The following is a 6,662-nucleotide window of genomic DNA, read 5'->3' as shown; positions in this document are numbered from 1 at the left end:
CTGGTAGAGACCGTAGGTTCAAGTAGGGGGATCTAGGATCCCAGGGTTTCTAGAGCCAGAGTGGCTAGGTAGATAGAGTGGTTCAGGTAGCCGAAGTTTTCTTCGGGAGTCGCTGAGAGCGACTGAGAGTTTGTTCTTGCGTGCTGTAACCGGTGGGAGGCCGGTATTCTAGTTCATAGCAAATCAGTTGGGACTAGGGTGGTCTCGATTCACCCGAAAAGTGGATAAGAGACAGCAGGATTATATGATTCGCAGGATAAGTGGAGCTTCAACAATAGATTTTAGTAAGTGAGATCATCTAGTGGGTAATGGTGCGATGGTCGGCACTGGGAGTCGCCGGGATTACAGTTTCAGCAGAGGGTTATTTCTTGATCAAGGTAAGAAAGGTTGTGGTTTATGGAAAGTTGTCTTGGGAAGGCCAGTGACAGCGCGGGATAAAGGGGTGAACCCCTTGGATGTCAGGTGTAGGTACTCGGGGAGTGTTGGGAAGATTGGACCGAGCAGACGGAGTATGTGTCACGTAGAAGTACCATTAGAGGTTGCGGGGTAGTTGGTCGTAGCGGACTTCGAGGACGAAGTCTAGTTTAAGTGGGGGAGAATTGTAACACCCAGTTTTGGAAGTACTCGGGTGTGGTCTCGGAGGCCAGAGGTATAAGCGATTTGGTCTTTTATGGGTCTTGGGATTTATCGGAAGGTTTTATGGCTTGGGGGTGTAGCTAGGAGCGAAGGGCTTCTCGCCACCTTTTCGTGGGTATAAAGTTCGTCGAAAACGGACCTCGAATGAGAAAGATATGACAATTGGAAGTTTTTGGCAATATTAGTCCCTAATGGAAATATTTAGCAAGTAAGTCCCATGCATGCAAGGGAGGCATGCACGTGTCCAGCTGGGTACGCCCAGCGTAAGCTGGGTTACGCCCAACATATAAAGGAGAAGGATCGCGGGTGCGTTAGGCGTACGCCCAGCGTACAGGAAGTACGCCCAGCGTACGTCCGGAGTCCAGAAACCCTACATTTTAGGGTATGCCACTATAAAAGGAATGATAAGCCTCTATGGTCAGCCTCCATTTTCACCCTTGGACAGTTCCCACGAAAAACCTAATCCTCTTGGAGCTTGGAAGGCCTTGTGAAGGCATTGTGGTGTTTTGGATCCACTCTTCAAAGAAGCAAAGGTCAAGGCAAGGTGTTGGTGTAAAGGAGAAGATTCAGATCTGGGATTGCTGCTTCACTTCAGACCTTTTCAAGGTATAAAGTTCTGAGCTTGATGATTGTTCTCTTAGATCTCTTTTAGGAAGAGTTTATGGACTCTTTTAGTCCAAAGTATGGATCTTTTGATGAAATCTCGTTTTTGAGCTTAGGGTTGCCACCCTTAGAGCTCAAAGGGTCCCATAAGCTGTAAAGTCTCCACCTTGAATGTCTTAATGGGTTCATGCATGAGATCCATCCATTTCCATGGAAGTATGTTGTTACATTTCAAGTTTGGGCTCATTTGGTGGATTGCAAGCCACCAAGTTGTCGACTTTATGGGTTAAGACATTAATGAGGACTTGGATCTGTAACTGTAGCTTCTAGACTAAAGTATTAAGCACTTAATGGGAAAGTGACTTAACAGTGGGGAGTACGCCCAACGTACATAGGAGTACGCCCAGCGTACTCACCAGTCAAGGGTTTACGGTCCAGGGTTTACGGTCAATGGTTTGCGGTCCAGTGTTTGCGCTCAAGGGTTTGCGGCCATGGGATAGTGATGTGGCATGGGGTACGCTGAGCGTACATAGGAGTACGCCCAGCGTACTCATCAGTTACTTGTTGTGTTTTCGGCCTCGGTTTGGGCCATGTAGTGGACTTTGGGTCTTTGGGCCTTAGTGGGCCATCAGAAGTCAGATAATGTGGGCCAAGGAGATGTATGGGCTTAGGGAAAGGTCCATTAGAGGGATTGGGCCCAATTTAGCAAATTGGGCCATTAGTGGGCCACTAGTGGGCTTGGGAAACTTACCTAGTGTTGGGCCTTATTTATAGACCAAGTTGGATCAGGGGTAAAATGTTCATTTTACCCTAAGGAGGATTATTAAATTGGACTAAATGATATTTTGGTATTGATAGCTCAGGGAGCCGAAGGATCAGCGGTTCGGGGATTTGTCAGCTAGCAGTCAGAGGATTGGTTGCAGGAGTTCAGCAGTGCGAGGTGAGTCCCCTCACTATGTGCATGGGCCCATTATTTTATGTTTATGTATAGTAGGAAGACCCGGGGGTTAGCCCTAGAAACTTATTGTTATATGATCCGAGTTACAACCTGATGCCAGGCGAGGCCCGAGAAATGTTAGAATGCTAGAGGTCTTTGTGATTCTTGCATGCGGTTGTATGATAAGTTCCAGACCGGGGGTCCGATTTTGGGGTAAGCCCGAAGTATGTTAGATGATAGTATGTTTCCGGAATGGGTGTTCGATGTTGAGGCAACCCCGAGGAAGGTTCTTATGTTGTATGTTAGATTATACTTGTTGTCTCTGTGATACTTGTTTGTGCCTAGTAGGGAGGTGAGTGTGGGCGAAGTCCCGTATCTCATCACTAGCTGAGTATGGATGGGGTTCCATATCTCAACATTAGCAGAGTAGGGGCGAGGCCCGTGATAGGAAGGGTGTGAGTGTGGGCGGGGGCCCGTATCTCACTACTAGCAGGAGTATGGACGGGGTTCCACAACTACCCAAGTTAGGCGAGGCCTTAGATCAGGGTACAGCTAGAGTGTGTTTATTTATGTACTAGCATGTTATTGGGTTGTATGTGTGTGTATAGTGGGCGAGGCCCGGAGATAGGCGGGGCCTAAGAGAGACAGATCTGTATACCGAGTGGGGCCTGATGCCAGGCAGGGCCGAATGCCGGGCGGGGCCCGATGTCGGGTAAGGCCCGATGCAGCGGGCGGGGGCCCAGTACGTGGTTATGTGTGCATGGTTATGTGTTTGTGGTATGCGGTAGGTTGGGGAACTTACTAAGCTTCATGCTTACGGTTTTCAGTTTTTGTTTCAGGTACTTCCGGTAGCGGAGGGAAGAGCTCGGGATGATCGCATGGCACACACCAAGAAGTCTTAGCCTGGGATGTTTTTACTCTGATAAATAGAACATGTTTTGAAATGATACGCTGATTTGATATATAAATCTTTAGTTATGGTTGAGATGATTTGATACTTATGGTTTTATTAACGTTTTAAAAAGAAATTTTTGGTCATGATTTTTGGGATGTTACATTTTTAGGCAATATTTAAGTACATTTTTATACAAATTTTGGTTATTTGCATGGAATAATGGTACTTATAAGGTTAAAATTTATTTTGCAGCCAAATAGAAGACATTTTGAAGAAAATGGACTAAAAGCGTCAAAGAATGGAACTTTGGAGGATGAAGACTTAAAAGAATAAAAATACAGCAAAAACACGCACTCACGACATGAGTATTGAAGGCTCACGACGTGAGTTGGGACATTCCAGAAGATAAGCATCGCGTAGAAGAATCCTTGTCAAACACGGATAGATACCGAGCTCACGATGTGAGACTTACTTGCTCACGATGTGAGTACGGGTAATTCAAAAAATAAAAATAGGACTTGATCCCTACGACTTTGAGAGGTTGGCTGGCTTAGAGAGGTTCCAAAAGTCGAAAATCCCAGAGTTTAAAGGCCTGGAAATTGGTTTTAACACCAAGGAGGAAGAAGAAGTCATAATTCGATATTTAGTTTGGTACTTTTAATATGTTTTTTACTATGGATTATTTGTGTTTATTTGCTAGAATGTCCAGCTAAATCTATCTGCTTCTGTTAGCTAGATGAAGCTGGAACTCATGGTTTTATTCTATTAATCTAGACTTTGCTTGTTGGTTATGTCTTGTGTTTGATTGGTATACCTAGCATGTTTGATTTGATAACTAGACTGCTTAAACTTCTCATTCTGTGTAGTTACTGACCATTAATCTGCATGAATTTGAATACCTAGTAATTTAGTGAACATTAGATTATTAAAGCTAAGATCGAACCAATCTTAGATAAGTAATTGAATTATTAAATTAGGTTGTGCTAGAGAACTCATATTATGACCATAATTTGTGTTTGTCAACTCAATCTTACATAGCTCCAATACTATTTAATAATTGATTATGTGTTAAATTATGTGTGACCATACATAGATCTACATGAATTAATTAATATTAGTAAATTTAGAACTGAATTGCTAATAATGTTTTAATTGGTAACCAACAAGAATTGTCATAATTAATATATAAACCATTGAGTGAAAGTGGATTCGAACTAACAGAAGCATTTTGTTTATTGATTGAATTGTGTAAAGAAATTAAGTTCATCTAAACTTGCAAAATTAGATAAAACTCACTACTTTACTAGGAAATTAGGTTAATTTAATAGTAGGTAAATTAATTAGTTAAAATCGTTCCCTGTGATCGACACCCGACTTACCTAAACTATTCTATAGTTTGACTAGGTACATTGCCTAGGTGCAATGTAGTTAGTTAAGTTAGTTAGGTTATAAATTTAAAATTAGGTGTATTTATTTGCATGCATCAAGTTTTTGGCGCCGTTGCCGGGGAACGGCTTATTTGATTGTTAATTTATTGGCTTAGAATTAATCGATCCTTTTTGTGGGGTAAAACCTGCAAAAAGTTAATTTTTCAGCCTAGATTTTTATTTTAGTACTAAACTCACGACGTGAGCCTTAAGCTCACGACGTGAGTTAAGTAATTTTTAGTTTTTCTTCGTTTTTCTTTTCTGTTAAATTTTCTGCGACAACACGAGGTGGTACTCTTTACCACGTCGTGGTGACCAGTCAGTAGACTATTTTTATTTAGTTTTTGTTCAGTTTTACGTTTTTATTTTTGTTTTATTGCAGTAGTTCATGACCAGAGGTTCTAGTACACCTTTGGTGCCACCATTTGAAGATCCAGAGTCGGCCCTTCACAAGAAGACAAATAAAAACGCGAAAGAAGACCAACCACCAAAGAAGTCACCTTTCAAGGATCTCAAATCAGTCTTTGGAAAGAAATCAACCAAGAAAGTGGGGGAGTCAAGTACATCAAGCATTGATCAAAATCCAAACCCAAAGGAATCCGAATACGAGTCTGATCCCGAATTTGCATTAGAAAGAAGTGAAAACGAAGACGAGCAAGAGAACGAGATGGCGGACATTGCTGATATGTCCATGGGAGCTTACAACAAGCGAATTAGAGATGATGCTAGTCCTGGTCTAATACAACCTACAATTCCCGCCACTACAACATTTGAATTGAAGGGACACATTCTTGTTGCACTAAAGGATGTACCATTTTATGGAAAGGACCATGAGGATGCTTACAAGCACTTAGATGAAGTCAATGACATAGCGGACTATTTCAACATCCCAAATGTTCCAAGAGAGACCGTTTTGTTGAGGATGCTACCAGTCACCTTTAAAGGAGCTGCAAAAGACTGGCTGAAGGCACTACCATCTGGTGCAATCACTACTTGGGCCCAAATGTGCGAGAAGTTTCTAGAACAATTCTACCCACCATCCAAGATATCAAAACTCAAGAAGTCAATAGCCAACTTTGAGCAAAATCCGGGTGAGTCACTTTATGAGGCATGGGAACGCTACAAAGGGTTATTAAGAAATTGCCCTCAAAACGACCTCAACATTAAACAAGAAGTATCCATATTTTATGATGGGGTGAATGTCATGACGAGGCAACTCCTTGATTATCAAGGACCACTGACAAAGAAAAATCTGGGTGAAGTAAAGGAGTTGATTGAAGAGTTCGCGAAGCATTCTTATGAGTACCATAATCCGAGAAATGAGGGAACAAAGGGAATTGGTAGTGGAGCATCAGAAGAAATGGTTGCTGTGATGGCAATGCTCAATAATATGGACAGGAGGTTGACCCAAATAGATCAATCAATTCATGCTATAAGAGTTGGTTGTGAAAGATGCAATGGTCCACACTTGACCAAGGATTGCCACTTAGATGATAATGGGAACAAAAAGGCTCAAGTTTGCTATTCGAGTGGGGATAAATACGATGAAGAGTGGAGAAAACCAAAGAAAGAGTGGTTGCCATACAATGAGTACAAGAAGCAAAAAGAAGAAAAATATAGGCAGACTGGCCGAGGCTTCTACCAAAAGGAACAACCACCAGCTGAAAAGAAAGTTGACTTAGAGAATATGTTAGCTCGTTTTATGGAGGCTTCATAGAAAAGACATGACGACACAGATGCGGCCATAAGAGATCAAAGATTAATGATGAAGGAACAACAAGTCATGATGAAAGAACAACAAGCTATGATGATTGACCAACAAGCCTCATTAAGAAATCATCAAGCATCAATCCACAATCTCGAAGCCCAACTCGGTCAACTAACGAATTTGGTGAATGAAAAATTATCTTCACGAATTCCCGAGAAGAAGACACAACCACATGTCATGGTGATTGATATTGAATAAGAAGCTATCTCTGAGTTCCTAGCAGGTTTAGAAGAGGAGCCGAAGACGTCCGAACCAAAGCCGAAAAAGTCGAAGCTCGAAAATGAAAATTTTGCTGAACAACCGAACTCACGACGTGAGCCATCAAAGCTCACGACGTGGGACCAGTCTGAACAGAAAAATTCAGCAACTGTTCTGACTTATCGTCCTCCGTTGCCG

The 6,662-nt window shown here is 42.2% G+C and overlaps 1 non-coding gene across 1 annotated transcript; it reads right to left on the bottom strand.

Moving 5' to 3' along the window:
- Positions 1-5,549: 5,549 nt before the first annotated feature.
- LOC145141674 (small nucleolar RNA R71) lies at positions 5,550-5,656 on the bottom strand. Its single transcript, XR_013722867.1, has one exon. It is a non-coding gene; the product is annotated as a small nucleolar RNA R71 (small nucleolar RNA).
- Between the last annotated feature and the right edge of the window lie 1,006 nt (positions 5,657-6,662).

The sequence above is a fragment of the Lactuca virosa genome, chromosome 9 (assembly GCF_052849685.1).
Source record: "Lactuca virosa cultivar CGN04683 chromosome 9, Lactuca_virosa_CGN04683_v6, whole genome shotgun sequence".
Lineage (NCBI taxonomy): Eukaryota > Viridiplantae > Streptophyta > Magnoliopsida > Asterales > Asteraceae > Lactuca > Lactuca virosa.
The sequence above is the reverse complement of the archived record's forward strand: the minus strand, read 5'-3'. Positions and strand labels throughout refer to the sequence as shown.